This window comes from Phyllobates terribilis, unplaced genomic scaffold, assembly GCF_046119375.1.
Source record: "Phyllobates terribilis strain yellow unplaced genomic scaffold, ASM4611937v1 Scaffold_1__5_contigs__length_1240528914, whole genome shotgun sequence".
In the NCBI taxonomy this organism is placed as follows: domain Eukaryota; kingdom Metazoa; phylum Chordata; class Amphibia; order Anura; family Dendrobatidae; genus Phyllobates; species Phyllobates terribilis.
The window spans coordinates 918,328,310-918,347,496 of NW_027362761.1; the positions used below are offsets into that span (position 1 = coordinate 918,328,310).

Here is a 19,187-nt window from a genome sequence, read left to right on the forward strand (position 1 = left end):
GACGTGCATGAGGTGAGCAGAGTTCATTGGACATGACCTCGGCTCATCTGGATGCCGTCACAGCGAGACAGTGAGGAGCGCAAGCATGCCTGCGCTTCTCAGTGTCTGCGGGATGACAGACTGGATGGCAGCGTTCTGCTGCGGTCCAGCCAGTCATCTCGATGTAGCAGAGCTGAAGCTGTCGTGGGAACCATGGAAAGGTAAGGATGAGGTTGGTTTATTATTTTTCTTTTATTGCAGGAGATCGTTGGCTTCAGCTGGAATGGGTGTGATGGTAAGTATGGTTTAATTTAGAACAATAAAGAATTGTGTCTTTATTTCAATTAAAGGACTTTATTCTGGGTGTTTGTGTTTTTTTAACTTTCACTATGGGGTTAGTAATGGGGGTGTCTTATAGACGCCTCTCCTTTACTAACCTGGGCTTGATGTCAGCTGGCATTATAAGCTGACATCAACCCCAGCCCTATTACCCCACTGCCACCGCTACAGGGCAGTGGGAAGAGCGAGGCTAAGTGCCAGAATTGGCGCATCCTATGGTGTTTCTAGCCTTGGAGGGGGCCAATATTCATGGCACCCTTCCTGAGCTATTAATATCAGCCCCCAGCTGTCTGCCTAGCCTTTGCTAGCTATTAAAATAGGGGGGACCCCACGTCATTTTTTTGGGGGGTCCCCCATTTTAATAGCTAGTAAAGGCTAGGTATTCAGCTGTGGGCTGATATTAGTAGCCTGGGAAGCTCCGTGGGTATTACCACCTTCCCAGGCTTCAAACATCTGCCCCAGCCGTCTGCTTAACCTCCGCTAGAGACTAAAATTACGGGGAACCCCACGCTAATTTTTTTTTTAATAAATCCTTTATTTTAACACTAAATGACAAGTACAGTAACCAACACTATCACTGTACTTATTATATATCTGACTGACATGTTTCTATCTATCTAATCTATGTGTGATGCTCTATCTTTCTGTTCTAAATTGTCGGGTACAGATGCTGAATTGCCGGCCGGCTTTTTTAAAGAGACGGTGCATGAAAACACTATTATTTTTTTAAATAAATCCTTTACACTAAATGACAAGTACAGTAAGCAACACTGTCACTGTACTTATTATATATGTGACTGACATGTTTCTATCTATCTAATCTATGTGTGAAGCTCTATTCTTTCTGCTCTAAATTGTCGGGTACCGCTGCTGAATTGCCTGCCGGCTTTTTTAAAGAGACGGTGGATGAAAACACTAATATTTTTTTTTAATAAATCCTTTACACTAAATGACAAGTGCAGTAGCCAACACTATCACTGTGCTTCTTATATGTGTGACTGACATGTTTTTATCTATCTAATCTATGTGTGATGCTCTATTCCTTCTTGTCTAAATTGTCGGGTACCGGTGTATGCCGCTGCTGAATTTGCCGGCCGGCTTTTTTAAAGAGATTGTCTTCTGAGCAGTTTGTCAGTTTTCTATGTGTTTCTATGTGTTTTTGTTTGCCTGCCATTGGTTTTAACGGTGTTCGACGGTGTTCTAAGGTGTTCGACGAACAGTTCGACGAACAGTTCCTCGAACATCCCGGTGTTCGACGAACCGAACCGAACCCGAACACTACGGGGGTGGCTCAACACTACTGCTGACACACTCCAGCCACATGAAGTCTGGCATTGTCCTGCATTAGGAGGAACCCAGGGCCAACTGCACCAGCACATGGTCTCAAATGAGGTTTGAGGATCTCTTCTCGGTACCTAATGGCAGTCAGGCTATATCTGGCGGCCCTCCAAAGAAATGCCACACCATACCAATACTGACCCACTGCCAAACCGGTCATGCTGAAGGATGTTGCAGGCAGCAAATTTCTCTTCACGGCGTCCCCAGACTCTGTCACGTCTGTCATAAGTGCTCAGTGTGAATCTGCTTTCATCTTTGAAGAGCACAGGGCACCAGTGGCGACTTTGCCAATCCTGGTGTTCTGTGGCAAATGCCAAGCGTCCTGCACAGTGTTGGGCTGTGAGCACAACCCTCTTCTGTGGACGTCGGGCTCTCATACCACCCACATGGAGTCGGTTTCTAACCATTTGTGCAGACACATGCACATTTGTGGCCTGCTGGAGGTCATTTTGCAGGGCTTCGGCAGTGCTCCTCCTGTTCCTCCTTGCACAAAGGCGGAGGTAGCGGTCCTGCTGCTGGGTTACTGCCCTCCTGCGGCCCCCTTCAAGCCTCTTGGTGTACTGGCCTGTCTCCTGGTAGTCAGCCTCTGGACACTACGCTGACAGACACAGTAAACCTTTTTGCCACAGCTCGCATTGATGTGCCATCCTGGATGAGCTGCACTTCCTGAGCAAATTCTGTGGGTTGTAGAGTCTGTCTCATGCTACCATGAGTGTGAAAGCACAATCAACATTCAAAAGTGATCAAAACATCAGCCAGAAAGCATTGGTACTGAGATGTGGTCTGTGGTCCCCACCTGCAGAACCACTCCTTTATTGAGGGTGCCTTGATAATTGCCAATAATTTCCATCTACTGTCTATTCCATTTGCACAACAGTATGTGAAATTGATTGTCAATCAGTGTTGCTTCCTAAGTGGACAGTTTTATTTCACAGAAGTTTGATTTACTTGGAGTTATATTCTGTTATTTAGTGTTCCCTTTATTTTTTTGAGCAGTGTATATACTCTTTAAGGAGTATCCAGCCTTAAAAACTTAACAGCTCAGAATGATATAATAGAAGTCTTGCTCATTTTACTAATCCCTTTCTGCTCCAATTGAGATGCCTCCTGTTTCCCCAGCTCTCTTCAGATTTTCTTGCGAGGATCATGAGATATCTAGCTATGTGGCCGCTGCAGTCAAATAACTGGTTGGTTGCCAGATATCATTTGGCCAGCTTCAGTACCTTGGTGAAGAAACAAGGGCTGGAACCAAAGATCCACAGAGAATCACATATAGAAGAGTCCACTGTACATCTGTACAGTATGTCATTTAGTTTGGTTTTATCACATATATACCGAATCCATAGTACGGCACTATAGGCTTCATCATGCTAACAAACAGACACCTGTGCACACTGATCTTTTATGTAAATAAGACATTATAGAGACTCTTCTATATGTTGTTCCCTAGAAATTTGTGTTGTTGTTTTCATGATAAAATGTAATATATCATGGAATTGGTGGAAAAACCTAGTCTTAATCTATAAGTTGAAGCTAAAAAAAGATATAATATATACAAATGCATCGTATGTACTGTAACTAATTCCACACAATTAAGATCACAAAAAAAATTCTTATCATTTTTCCTTAAAAAAAATGTAAATGATTTCAAACTTTTACCAGCAAAAAATTGACAATCCTTCATATTTTATTTTGAGCACAGGAATAAAGTTTGGTAATTTCGGTCTGTGATTAATTATGGAAGGAATGTACAATGTCGCTGTAGAAATAGATAAAATCAGCATAAGATATAAATTAGAGCTGATTCTTACTTGCTTAGAATAAAATCAAGAAACTGGTTAAAAAGCAAACTAATATATAGAGACATATCATTAACATGGACAGTCCATTTCATTTTCTTAACTGAAAGACTAATAAAAGCTAAAAAAGAAGATATTTCACCGTTCAATCTATTCCCAAAGGCCATGTTTATACCAATTTTCAGTTATGTATTGGTAATGTACCAAGTGTTTCTACTACTTTTATCTGTCAAAACTCAACACCTTCTTGGTTTCTATGACTTCTGCAAAAATATCGGGCGATTCCAAAATATAGTGATATTAAGACTATTGCTTAGTGTGCAATAATACCTTTACTGTCATATACAATATAAAGTAACTTAGATGCTGGGCTCACAAATTTGAAATTATTTTTCTGAGATTTTTCAAGTTACCCATTGGTTCACATGATAGACTGTAGTATAATTGTAGTGATGATTTAAATCCATTTATGCTAAAAATGAAAGCACCCGATAATTATTGCAAATAAAGAAAGTGTGATGAACCTGTAGCCGCCATCTTGGTAATGATAAATCATATCCAGGGATGGCCACACTTCAGCAGCCCCCACCCTTGGGACCTTCTGTTAAAACGTCAACTAGATAGTTTCCCCCCATCCAGGCTCCTGTAAGATAAGAAGCCTACTTAACACTTGAATGCTAGGAGCTTCAAAGACTTCGAGAGGAAACACAGCCAGCAGGGGGGGGTGCTTCGTCTATCTGTACCTGACCATTTGTCCCATAGGACTAGTTTCTTTGTCTGTCACAAGCATGGAGGCATAAGATATAGAAACATGAATAGTACACGCATGTTGCGTGGGATGGGCCAATAAAAAAATATCACGGCGTCCCGGAGCCATTGCGCACACAAGCCTCCGCGGTAGACGTTTGTACGTGCTCTGGAAGCCAAGATATAGCGCGGAGCCATTCCTGAGGACCGTATGGTATCATAATTGATATCAAAAGGTCGGTTACGGCGGCCCGAATCCATGGGAACCCCTGGGGGTATCATGAGACCATCCCAGAAGAAGTTATTGGGTTCCATAGAATTTGGGCTTCTGATCGAAGTTAGACCTGAGGGTGGAGACTGAGCCAGCTGACCTCACCAGCAGTGGGCGGGACGGGGCAGGTAAGATAGCAGGACAGACAAGAGACAAGTCAGTCTTGACCCAAGAGTGGTGTGCTGAACATCTGAGCACCAGCTGAGGCCACCAAGGGGAGGAGCAGTTTGACCATGCGGTGGTAGGCCTCAGCCTGTAACAAAGAACCGTGCCTGCGATCGCAGAATCCTCTCCCTGCGTCACAAGAAAATCAAGAAACCGGTAACTGATATGCTGTGGCGATTCTGTGTGTTGTATTCCATTGTTGTATAGTTTAGCCTGACCTTATACCTGTGTATATTTAGTTGTATATCGTGTATCTAGTGTATTATTATAATCAATTACCTCAAGTAATTGTGGGCCTGCCTTTTATTCTGCATAACGAACGCACGTCCGTGTGAGCTCGGCTCAAGCCAAAAACGCTACCCAGGGTTGGTTCCTGACCCGATATAGGCCCATTCACGGACTGGGCGTATATCTAAAATAGGGACTGGTGGCAGCATACCAACTGGGGATTGGGGAAGGCTGGTAGTGACGGTCGGAGGTTCAGATATATATATTCCTGGCGCGGCCAAGGAAGATATATATACCGCCCTCACTACAGAGGGCCCCGATACCCAGTAGGTTACAGGACAGTCTCTCTGGCGACCGCTTATCCTAGGTGCAGTTCCTTGACTGACCTGAGGCTAAGAGGGCACTAGCGAGTTGTGCTGTGTAGTGACGTTGAAGGGATAACACACTACCGTGTTCCCTGCGCTGGTTGCAGCTACCTGGCACTACTTTCTCTAGGTGCAGTACCTTGACTGACCTGAGAGGTAAGGGGGCGCCAGAGAGCTGCACCCACCGGCCGGCTTTCATCACAGAAAGTATATCATTTTACCACACTGTTAATGTTAGGCACTTGTCCCAATACAGTCACACCCATAGATGTCTTATTACAAGTGAGAGTTACAAATGCTTGAATGGAATCCATCCACAGGATTTCACCCCACAAACTATTTATATGAGCATGTAGCTCTTTCAAAGTCCTGCAATACCTTTACATGGCCAGTCCCTTCCTCCGTTACTGAGATATAAGCATTTGAATAAACATAAAAATCAGGCGGTAGATTTGAAGCCTCTGTCACTCAAGCTCTATTTCCACCTAGCACTACCTTCTCCTGCTTGACTGACAGCCTCTGTGCTGTTTGACTTCAAGCAAAAGATCCATCAGTCAAGCAGGAGAAGACAGCGCTGGGCTCCAATAGAGCTGTAGTGACAAAGGCTTCAGATCTACAGCCTCATTTACATATCAGTTCCTACTCTGATCTCTCAGTAATGGAGGACTGGTCTGGCCAAGTAAAGGTATTGCTGGACAGGGTATGAAATCATGCTGCGAGATTTAGTTTAAAGAAGCATTCACAGAAAAAAAATGAACTCCCAAATCCATTTGCCGTATGTATGTGTCAGGGAAGTATTGAGGAATATTGAAAATGGTCTTCCATATTTCCCTGGCCCAGATATTGACCATTCTTCTCCTTCTGTTAAGCACAAAAGCCCCAATTAACACAGTCATGAGGGAGGCCTTACACAAACAAATGCCAGCCATGAAGTGTTACAAGCGAACTAAAATCAAATGTATTTCCACAGACCTGAGACAGATTGACACCTTCTCCTAGGCCAGAGTTTGGAGGAAAGAAGAAATGGTTTGTTAAGTTCAAAGGCACTCACAAACAATTCCCGGCCACCAGCCAAAGCCAGGTCGACTCCGATATGAAATATGAAATATTGTGAGTTCCATTCATCCGGCAATAATGGAAACCATATTTTTAGAGGTAAAATCAACGAGGGAATGAAAGGGATAATTTTTCAGCCGCTGAACATATGCTACATAGAGCTGTAGCGCAAAAACAGCAGAATAGCAGACTGCAACTATGCGATGTGTGGTCTCTAAATGAAGGTAAAATCATAACGGGAAAAATGGCGCTTCCAAGCTTTTGTGATCAACGAGCAATGAGTTATCGCAGAAGTTAGCATTTTTAATAAAAACGTACAGGCTGGAGACCAGCCCACATGATGTCACCACAAGGGACGTGTTGGTAAATCTCCCCATAGGTATAAGAGAACTCAAGGACATTACAGACTCACTCATTGCCAGGTGGGTATAAGGATTATAAGCAACGGGTCCTGTTCAATAACAGCATAATCAAACTAGAGAGCCCCTCCTCTACCTATATTGAATCATCTCCGCGATCGTAAAGTGTATGTTTTTCTTCTTTTATCCTGTTTTATGTAACTGCATTTGTATTTCTAATGTCTCCTTTGTAACCTCCTTGCATATATTTTTTCTTAAACACTGCCTCCCTTTTGGATTAAATATAAAATTTAATAGTTCTGTTTCTTTTGTAATCGTTCCCTTCCCCGAAGCCATTTTCGCTATCAAAGCGCAGGCGTCCGGTCAGACCTGTATTATATTTCAAACTCAGCCAGTGGTGGCAGAGAAAAATAATAATCGGGCTATCATGAAGCTGACAGTGATGGTACGGGGGCACAAACACAGATTCCATGCTTTGGAACCCCGAGGTGTGACGCCCATATGCTCACTGATCGCTTGCTGATACCCAAGTTAGTGAGTAGTCTGGATCGTGTGCTCGCGATTCCAGGAGAAATGCTGACAGCGTGACAGCACGTGAAATATTGCGTGATCTCCCAGGTGTCATCGCTGAGGGAGTGTTCTGACAGTATCTATATAGTGTGCATGCTTAACAATGACAATCTTTGGTTTCTAACACTATTTCAATCTTCTAAACCAGGTCTTCTATTTGCATATGGATTGTAACTGTCCAGTGGACTGAGATATTATACTGCTTTTTCTTTTGAATAATCTGAACTTCAGTCAAATGGTTTAGAAAACATTCAGAACAGCACTGGGAACAGGAGAACATCAAAATTGGATAAAATATAAATACATACACATTATATTACATATTGTTAAGAGTTTAGGGAATACATTTTTTTCTGTGAGTGCTTCTTACCTACATAATAGTGACAGCAATATAGCGTCAATAAAATTTATAGTCTCCCATTTTTACCTGTAGAAGTAGACTGTCACCATTCTGCATACTTTCCGCTGTGATTTTAGCAGCATCATGCCCCTCCCATTGATTGCGCACTAGTAGTAGCAACAGCGTCTCTACATTTCCTTCCTCCTAACAGCAGTGTTTGCTTGCACATGTCTGGCTAATACCTACATTTCTTTGTCCTGCAGTTAGCTCTGCTAATAGATATTGATTCTGGAGGAATTTATGGAGGCTGTCAATCTGTGACAATTGCAATATGCACTCTCTTTTCAGCAGAAGTGGTTATTGTCCACCTTTGAAAAGATTGAAGGGGCTAAGTGCTGTCAGTTATGGCATGTAACTCCATGCATGCCCCTTTATGCAAATAATATTAATTTGTAACCAGGTTATGTTCGCAGACATGGCCCCGATACCAAATAGATGGTGTAGAATATTGATTGGGTATAAAGCATCTCTGGGAACTCCTTCAAGATTGTTGGAAAACCATTTCCGGTGACTACCTCTTGAAGCTCATCAAGAGAATGCCAAGAGTGTGCAAAGCAGTCATCAAAGCAAAAGGTGGCTACTTTGAAGAACCTAGAATATAAGACATATTTTCAGTTGTTTCACACTTTTTTGTTAAGTATATAATTCCACATGTGTTAATTCATAGTTTTGATGCCTTCAGTGTGAATGTACAATTTTCATAGTCATGAAAATACAGAAAAATCTTTAAATGAGGTGTGTCCAAACTTTTGCTCTGTACTGTACTGTATAATACATATAGCTTTTTATAGAATATTTTTATTTGCTTTCCATCTGTTTTCATTTGTAATTTAATATTTAATAGATCCTTAGGTAGTTGATGAACATTCAGAGGGAATGTGTAACAGACAGTACAAAAAAGGAAAGTGATGGAACACTCAGAATGACAAAGAGTCATTAGGGATTTTTTGAAATGGGGTCTGTCCACACCACATTGTTCATGGAAGTTACGTACATAAATCACTTATATATATCTCACTTGGAAAACAAATTTCATGCCAAGAATATCCTGAATAAAATAACTTGCTAAATTTATCCCAAGCATTTGTCTATTCCGTCTACTTCCATCAGTTAAATATGTCATGTGTGGTGTTCACTTTGCTAGAAAATTGCACAGACTTAGTTTTGTTTGCCAGCTTAAATGTACATTATATAAAGGTAAAGAATAATCTTGACAAGGTTTGGGCTTATTCAGGTGCTTTCAGACTCAGTAAATTAAATGTAAAAATAGAAATAATGACATTTGGTCAGCTTTCCATAACATTTAAATAGTAGAATTCCTGTTATATGGTACAGAAAAACATGTATGCTAACCTATAACTGATGACTTATACTTGGACAAAAGTGCTGCAAAAATAGTAATCACCATTTCACGTACATTTTGCTAATGAGCTATGATGTGTGAACTCAAAAAATCTAAAAAAAAAATACTGTACCAATTTATTGTAAAAAAAAATAATGCCAATGGGATTATCCTGAAAACACATCAAATATATCATTCTACAAAGATGATAATGATAAAACTACAGCTTGCAACACAAAAAACAAGCCCTGATACAAGTTTATTGACTGAGAAGCAAATAATATATAGCTCCTGGAAGGGAGGAGGGAAATTTAAAATGATAGAGGGTCCTATTGGGACTGTGTCACCACCCCCCCCCCAACCAGTGGTCAGCTTAAGCTGAAGAAAGCCTTTGCTGTGCTGCAAATTTTCATACACTGGTCTACTAAAATTGATATAATAAAGCTATTTATTGCTTTTGTGGTGCCTTTTTTTCATGATTATTGCTCCTCTGCTCTCACGTGTAAACAGAAAGTTATAAAGACTGTTGAAGTTAGGCAGAATACTGCCTGTTAACCCAAAATTATGTTTGCCCTGTTGTAAGGTCTAACGATAGATAAGGCAGTTGAGATGTTTTTGCGTTTGGAAAGATTTTTCATAGTCTATTATATATTCATATCGGACTAATACATGTTTCTGCAGAGGTAAAAAAACATGGGCATATAAACATATTCATAAATATCAATACAAAGCATGCCTCACAAAAATATTGATAAAAAAGTGATATTGTAGTATGTTATAAACACTCTAAAAAAACGAAACGGTTATACAATTTTAAGTATCTTACGCTATTTTTTCCTAATACATTTGTTAGTGTTTAACACACTGTATAATGAATGTCATATTTCAAACTGTGAGAATGTCTTTATTGAAGAAAAAATACTTTAGCTATTGAAGGAAAAGTAATAAATTAATATGTCTACATACTTGGCAAACTTCAAGATCAATGAAGGAATGTTACGCAATGAAAGTCATTGAATTTCCTTTTTGTCTTTCAAATCATAAAATAAAATAAGTAAAGTAATCAGTATATTATGCACTGATTGTGATAGTATGTTTTCTAGGCCAAGAAAATAGAGTGCTTCCACATGAGCCTGCATATTATTGTACATTGCTTTATTTAAATGCTAGTGACAGATTTGTTCGGTTGAACGTTTATACCATGATTGATTTCAAATCATGTTAGACTTACCTGGTGAGGTTGATACATGAAGACGCAATTCAGGACACATGGACACAGGGTGTTGGCACAGCAGCTTAGAAGACATGTGGAACAGCGAGGACTTGGACAACAGGCAATGTTGGATGGCAATCAAACAAGTAAGGAATGACACACCAGAAGCCACACAACCAGGAGGGCAGATTTTGAGAAAAAAGGCCAGTCTGAAGCAGCAAAAAGATGGAGGTGTCAGTATCCACAGCAGAGTGCAATGAAATGTGAACAGATTCAAATAACAGAAATTTAAAAAAACATTGCGCTGATTCACTGAGGAGGGTAAGTAAGGATTGCTAAAAGGATAATAATAAATAGAATTTCAAATTGTTCAATTAATTTTATTCATTCGCTTAAAATAATATTTAAAATTGCATAAATTACATAAATTAGTATAAAACAGAGGAGTTGAGCTGTATAAAAAAGAGACCAATTTATCGGTCTTCCAGGGATCCAGAGCCAATTGGGATCTGTAGTGGGATATACAGAAAGACTATGATTACTAGCCTGTATAAGTTGGATGTTTTATGGTAGGACTACTGTGCATGTATTTTACCTTTATACATGAGAGGGTCTCTCTAGATGATGGAGAAGAAGAGGAGGAGGGTCTTCTTGTGAGGTAGAATGTCAGAATTGGTACTGTAATGAGATATACAATTAAAGAAAGCACTGTCTTGTTTCGGTTTATTTAATTAATAGAGGACTTACATAAAGGGCAAAAGTCTTGATGTTAATTATCCAGTTCAGGACCACTTACTGTATATAAATGTCGGCGCTGCCTGGGTTCTGTGCAGCGCCGACGTTTAAAAACGGTGGGTGGTCCCGCAGTCCTCAGGACCCCCAGGGTCCTGCAAGCTCTGCAGTTCCGGTGCAGAGCGATAGCTCTGACAGGGGACATCATCGGGACCTGATTAGATCAGGTCCCAATGATGTTAACCCTTTCCTATCTTCTATATGCCGTGATCTATGCCTTCCAGGACCTGCCGTTGTTATGGCAGATGGAGGTCACATGACCGCATCCAGATCTGCCATATATGGTGTCCTGCTATGCTCAGCCTGCAGCTGAACTCTAGCAGGAGACAGACAGTGTAAAACTGTCAGCAAAGATCTCATCCAATGCAATACATGTCTATTACAGTTTTTTTAGGCGTGCATAAAAGTGCGGTTGGCCACAGTTTTGTGCACTTCTGAAAAAAAGGACACCGCTAAGCAGAGGCCAGACAGAGTCCAGAGTAACTCTGCTGCCTCATTACAATGAATAGATCCCACAGGGGTTTCATCTGAATTACATCACTTGGAAATTTAGATGGAAACCCCGATGTAAGTGCTCAGCCTCGAGCGCCGGATAAATGTTACGTAAAATGTTCCCAATAAAAGCTTCAACTCAGTCCTCAAAAAAGCTAGTACCCACTCAGGTCCGTCATCTGTTAAAAATATTCCAAGTTACTGGTAGCAGAAAGGCTCTGGAAAAGCAAAACGGCTCTTGCCCCCCAAAAGGAATTCAGAAAATTTTGTGCTCCCAAATCCAAATGCCTATTCTACAATAATTTGTTCTCCAATTGTCAAATAGCGCTCCGTCCCTCCCAGATCTCGCCATATGGCAAAGCGGTACCATACAGCCACATATGGGATATTGCCACTTTTAGAAGAAATTGTGTGACACATTTCGGTACCATTTTTGCCCATTGGCATGTGTGAAAATGTAAAATCTGAGGGCAAAACATTTTTTTGTGGTAAAAATATAATTATGTTTTCTTCACTGCCCAATGGTATAAATTTAAAAATTAAAAAATACTCACTACTTCCCTAGATGAATTCGTTGAGAGGTGTAGTTTACAAAATGGGGTCACTTGTGGGGGTTTCTGCTGTTTTGGCATGTCAGTTTTTAGAATGGTGTCACTTTTGGGTATTTTCTGTCAAGAAGGCCCCTCAAAGTCACTTCAAATAAGATGTGGTCCCTAAAAAAATGTTTTTGTAAATTTTGTTGGAAAAATGAGAAATCGCTGGTCAACTTTTAACCCTTATAGCTTCCTAACAAAAAAAAAAATTTGGTTCCAAAATGGTGCTGATGTAAAGTAGACATGTGGGAAATGTTATTTATTAACTATTTTGTGTGACATATCTCTCTGATTTAAGGGCATGAAAATTCAAAGTTTGAAAATTGCAAAATTTTCTAAATTTTCGCAAAATTTCAGATTTTTTTCACAAATAAACACAAGTGATATCGAAGAAATTTTACCCAATCATGAAGTACAATATGCCATGAAAAAACATTCTCAGAATCAGGTGAATCCGTTGAAGCGTTCCAGAGTAATTACTTCATAAATTGACAGTGGTCAGAATTGAAACAATTGGCCAGGTCACGAAGGCAAAAACAGGCTCTGGCACGAAGTGGTTAACATCCAGGGGTGTCGCCTAGGTGGAAGGGTGTATACTCCTGTGGGGCTGTAGGAGGTTGATTACGATTGATGTAGCTGGTTGCGCCTGTAGCATAAGACTGAAAATTACAGTTTTATTGTGTTTAGAGCTTAATATGTTATAGATGATTAGCTGGAAAGTTTACCTGATTAGCTTAAGGTATTACTTATGGGTGATCCTTTAGACACCCTGATTATTTTTGCTTTTATGCTGAAAGAGCGAGAATCCTGGTGTCAGCTGCAATGAAATGACACCCCAGGATTAGTATAGATAGTGAAATTTTAGGGTGGTGAGTGTAAAGTGTGGCTCACATTTAAGACAGACTTTGATACTTATGAGATGAGCATTTGTTACTTACAGATAACAGCCTTCAAGGGGAAGGGAGTAGCAGCTGATTGGATTATCAGCAGGTGGCTGGTACAAATTAACTGGTGAAAGACATTAGATAAATGAATACTGATAATGCGCTAGTCATAGGGTAGTGACTTGATTAAATTGCTCTATGTGAGGGCGAAAATTGACCTATATACGAACCAAAAGTATCAGTGCAGTGATTGTTGGTGATACAGCTGTGTACCTTTTTATTGGACTAAGATCTTTAGTTGCAGTCCCGTAGTTTCAAGGAGCTGTTGACGGTCCGCAGGTAGTGGTTTCCTGGTTTGTTTCTAAGATGGTCACTCACTGGTATGCTTGAAGAGATGCAGGCAGGGGTGGGTGCCAGAGTCCCGGCCCGACACTCCGACACCGTGATGCATTGTGCGGCGTGCGGCGGGCACTTTCCGGAAGGAGCGCTTGGAGAATGCAAGGACCTGTGTACAGGACCTTGCGTGAGGTCAGAGGTTGCGGTCACGTGATACGGGCAGCAGAGAGGACCAAAAGGCTTGTTCCTACGTGTTTCGGATACGCGGTATCCTTCATCAGGGCTGGCCTTTGGTCTCAGGGTGCTCTTTAAATACCCTCTTAGTCAGAGAATAGTAATTAAGAGGTGTGGTCAATTAAAAGCAAATAGTTCTATGCCTCAATTAAGACCTATTGGTTTTAAAGAGTCCATTACAAAAATCCATTTTGTTTCGTTTCTTGACATTTGATTAATAAAATTACCTTCTCTCCTGTCTTTCTGTATAATTTGTATGCCAACCACTTCGCTCCCATGAATCAAGCCACCATGTTTATCTTTAAACTGTTTCGATAAAGGGTGGCCCTCAAATTTATTTTTGATATTTCTTAAATGTTCACTAAGTTTTTTTCAGAGGGCGGATGGTACGTCCGATGTAAAGTTTTCTGCAAGGGCATTTGAGCCCATAGATCACTCCCTTGCTTATACAGGTTATAAAATCTTTTATTGGGTGTTCAATCTTTCCATGAGAGATAGTGTTTTGTTTTTTTGTATGTAAAATTTTGCAAATTGAGCATTTTTTGCATGGGAAGAAACCAGGAGACTTATGAGGCAGGGTGATTGCTGGATGGGTTATCCTAAGTCCTCTTTTAATTAAATAAACCAAAACAAGACAGTGCTTTCTTTAATTGTATATCTCACCAATTCTGACATCCTACCTCACAAGAAGACCCTCCTCCTCTTCTTCTCCATCATCTAGAGAGACCCTCTCACGTATAAAGGTAAAATACATGTACAGTAGTCCTACCATAAAACATCCAACTTATACAGTCTAGTAATCATAGTCTTTATGTATATCCCATTACAGGTCCCAATTGGCTCTGGATCCCTGGAAGACCGATAAATTGGTCTGTCTTTTATGCAGCTCAACTCCTCTGTTTTATACTAATTTATGTAATTTATGAAATTTTAAATAGTATTTTAAGCGAATGAATAAAAATAATTGAACAATTTGAAATTCTATTTATTATTAACCTTTTATCAATCCTCACTTACCCTCCTCAGTGAATCAGCGCAATGGTTTTTTAAATTTCTGTTTTATCCCTTTAGTGTTTTATGGTGACACATACCATCTGCAGCAGACCCACTGGGTTTACTTACCAGCGCCCCTATTTCTAGACTTTTAATATACACCTAGCACCATACTAGACGGGAGCTAAGGGTAAGTTCTTTTTACTGTGAGGAACTCAACTAATATTTGAAATAAAAATACCACTTCTCAACTTCTAACTACATTAACCTGTGGTTAACACCCCCTGTATATCCCATCAATATGGGCGACCTATGGTCTGATAGAGTGGATAGAATCCACAATATAAAAATGTTTTTTAACACGGAATGCCAACAGACATCTATCCATACAGAGACCTGCAACAAAAACCCTATCAAAGAATCTTTGAGAACACTAGAACAACTGCTCCTAAAGGAAATGCGAGACCTCTGCGAGGTTGCCACCCTGGAAAGATATCTTGTATATGATAACATTCCTAGAGGCCTTCGCATTACAAAACCCCTCTCAGGAGATATAGGTGACCCATTAGAAAAATGGGAAGATATGCTTAAATCCTTCTCAAAACAAGCAGTGGTTTTCATTATTGAGAAAAGGAAACAGCATCTAACAGATAGCAAAATAAAAATCTCTAAACTCTTTAGAGAAATTAAACCTTACCAAAACCATCCAGAAATTATTAACTTATCTAATAACATCAAACTGAGAATTAATAGCAAAGAAAAATAAATCATCCAAAAGAAAAGACGAAAATTGGGCAGAGATTGCATCCCAGAACCTACCTCTACAACACTAATTACTGATTTTGAAATCATTGATCAAATAGATGGCTTAATTAATTCTGATAGTCCGGAAGATGCCTTCTCTATACATCCCACTTCGGACAATGAAATAATGGAAAATTGTCCTAATATCCCCCAAAGATCACAAGATGTTATGATTCATCCGGAACCTAACACTCCAAACACTCCAATTTCCACTCAAAATTAATTTGGGGTTTTAGAAAATTTAGAGGAATCCTCTCCTCTTCCATCTCTGCCCTCGTCTTCAAATTATGTTCTCAACAATATTCATCGAACCAACAATAGGGTTAATGAAATCAACACTAGACCCCAGGACAAAACCAAAGGTCCACAAGTCAGAAAGACACAATCCACCACTAATTTTTTTCACAGGGGCACTCAAAGAAACGGAAAAGAGGCTGTAGGGGCGGGAAATTATCCAAAAAAAGGTGCAAGCTCAGGAGATAGAAAAACAACACTCCCATCCCCCCCCACTACCATTTATAACCTCAGCAAATACCAACTACAGCCCAACGAAATACAGCTACTAAATAAAGGCCTTAAATATGCACCTGCCACCAGGTTCAATAAGTTTGAAGCATTTATAGGGATCAAACAATTTATGAGAAAATTGTCTATAAAAAAGCATTTTATCAAAAGCAAGCAACTGAATACAGTGTCACCACCCAACCCAGTATACTGTAATTACATCCATACAAATGTGAAAAAGAAATCCAACTTCCATCCCACTCATGAATATTCAGAGCCATTAGAAACCTTCCAAAAAAATGAGACTGATGACATCAGAAAAACAAGTAAGAAAAACTGCTCGAGACATAAATATAATCTCACAGCTGGTGAACAAAAAGCCATCCAACTGTCCAATAACAAAAATGTGGTCATACGCCCAGCAGATAAAGGAGGGGGAATTGTCGTGCTGGACTATGGACAATACCATGCAGAATCCATGAGATTATTAAATGATACACGTATGTACGAGCTATTAAGAAATGACCCCACAAAAGACTACCTTAATGACATGAAAACCTTGATCAATAAGGGCCTTAATATGGGCTTTTTAAATAAACAAGAATATGATTATATCAATACTCCATTCCCCAGAACTGCCATTTTTTATCATCTACCAAAGATTCCTAAAACCCTGGAAAACGCTCCAGGTAGGCCAATTATCTCTGGGATCCAGAGCCTGACTTCAAATTTATCCAGATGCGTAGACTGCCATATTCAGCAACTAATACCTCAATTACAGGCTCATCTAAAGGACACCAAACACACTCTACAACTGCTCAGCCAAATTAAATGGCAGGATCATTATATCTTAGGAACATTAGACATTACCTCTTTGTATACAGTAATACAACATCATAAAGGGTGCCAATCAACATGTTTTTTCCTGAGAGAACTTAGTGACATGCCAAACGCTCAAATTGACTTCATTAATGAATGCATGTTTTTTATTTTAAATCACAATTGTTTTAAACATGAAAAGAATTTTTACATGCAGAAATGGGGCACCGCTATGGGGACCAGGTTCGCACCAAGTTATGCAAATCTATACGTAGGGATGTGGGAACATACAAATATACCCCAATGGAAAGCTGTGTGCGAACCTGGTCCTCTGGCGTCGTTTTATCGATGACATTCTATTCATCTGGTCAGGAGACCGCCCCTCTCTGGACACCTTTTTAATTGACATCAATAAAAATGATTTCTATCTAAATTTTACTTCTTCTATCAGTCAGAATGAAATAAGTTTTTTGGATCTCAATATTTTTATCAGTGAAGGACAGTTATGCACTCAAACGCACTTTAAGCCCACAGATACCAACAGTTGCATCCATATGGATAGCTGCCATCTGCTCAGATTGCTGTTGAATGTACCCAGAAGTCGATACTTGAAACGTCAAAGAAACTGCTCCCAAAGCCAAGATTTTACAATAGAAGCAGATATATTAACAAAATTTTGTTTAAACAAAGGGTACAGTGAAGAATTCCTCAATAAAACTAAAGAAGAAGTAAGCAAAATACCCCGTTCCACTATACTTATGGATAAAAACCAGGAATCAACTGGGCCCATAATGGACATTCCCCCCATTATAACCACATACAACTCCAATGTGTACATCCTTAAAAACATTATAAAAAAATATTGGAGTATACTGAAAGATGACCAAGTATTGGGGGAACAAATACCCCCACATCTTAAATTTATTTTTAGGAAGGCTAGAAATATAGGTAATAAGGTAGCTCCCACGATAACCCATCCACCAATCCCCCTTCCTCATAAGTCTCCTGGTTTCTTCCCATGCAAAAAATGCTCAATTTGCAAAATTTTACATACAAAAAAACAAAACACTATCTCTCATGGAAAGATTGAACACCCAATAAAAGACTTTATAACCTGTACAAGCGGGGGAGTGATCTATGGGCTCAAATGCCCCTGCAGAAAACTTTACATCGGACGTACCATCCGCTCTCTGAAAAAAAGACTTAGTGAACATTTAAGAAATATCAAAAATAAATTTGAGGGCCACCCTTTATCGAAACATTTTAATTAGAAACATGGTGGCTTGATTCATGGGAGTGAAGAGGTTGGCATACAAATTATACAGAAAGACTAGAGAGAAGGTAATTTTATTAATCAAATGTCAAGAAACTAAACAAAATGGATTTTTGAAATGGACTCTTTAAAACCAAGAGGCCTTAATTGCAGCATAGAACTATTTGCTTTTAATTGACCACACCTCTTAATTATTATTCTCTGACTGAGAGGGTATTTAAAGAGCACCCTGAGACCAAAGGCTATCTCTGATGAAGGATACCACGTATCCGAAACGCGTACGAACTGCAACTAAAGATCTTGGTCCAATACAGGTACACAGCTGTATCACCAATGATCACTGCACTGTTACTTTTGGTTCATATATAGGTCATTTTTCACCCTCACATTCGCAATTTAATCCAGTCACTACCCTATGACTAACGCATTATCAGTATTCATTTATCTATTGTCTTTCACAAGTTAATTTGTACCAGCCACCTGCTGATAATCCAATAAGCTGCTAATCCCTTCCCCATGAAGGCTGCTGTCTGTCAGCATCAGATACCCATCTCATAAGTACCAAAGTCTGCCTTAAAGGTGAGCCACACTTTACACTGACCACCCTAAAATTTCACTATGTATACTAATGCTGGGGCATCATTTCATTGCAGCTGACACCAGGATTCTTACTCTTTCAGCATAAAAGAAAAAATAAACTGGGTGTCTAAAGGATCACCAATAAGTAATACCTTAAGCTAATCAGGTAAACTTTCCAGCTAATCAGATATAACATATATTAAGCTCTAAACACAATAAAACTGTAATTTTCAGTCTTATGCTACAGGCTCAACCAGCTGCATCAATCGGAATCAACCTCCTACAGTCCCACAGGAGTATACACCCTTCCACCTGGGGGACACCTCTGGATGTTAATTAATATCAAGACTTCTGCCCTTTATGTAAGTCCTCTATTAATTAAATAAACCGAAACAAGACAGTGCTTTCTTTAATTGTATATCTCATTACAGTACCAATTCTGACATCCTACCTCACAAGAAGACAGTCCTCCTCTTCTTCTCCATCATCTAGAGAGACCCTCTCACGTATAAAGGTAAAATACATGTACAGTAGTCCTACCATAAAACATTCAACTTATACAGGCTAGTAATCATAGTCTTTCTGTATATCCCGTTACAGGTCCCAATTGGCTTTGGATCCCTGGAAGACCGTTAAATTGGTCTCTCTTTTATACAGCTCAACTCCTCTGTTTTATACTAATTTATGTAACTTATGACATTTTAAATAGTATT

General features: G+C 39.7%; 1 long non-coding RNA gene across 1 annotated transcript; it reads left to right on the top strand.

The window, feature by feature from the left end:
* Positions 1 to 10,125: 10,125 nt before the first annotated feature.
* Positions 10,126 to 18,830, top strand: LOC141171949 (uncharacterized). Its single transcript, XR_012252395.1, has 3 exons — positions 10,126 to 10,317; positions 18,549 to 18,640; positions 18,722 to 18,830. It is a non-coding gene; the product is annotated as an uncharacterized lncRNA (long non-coding RNA).
* Positions 18,831 to 19,187: the final 357 nt, after the last annotated feature.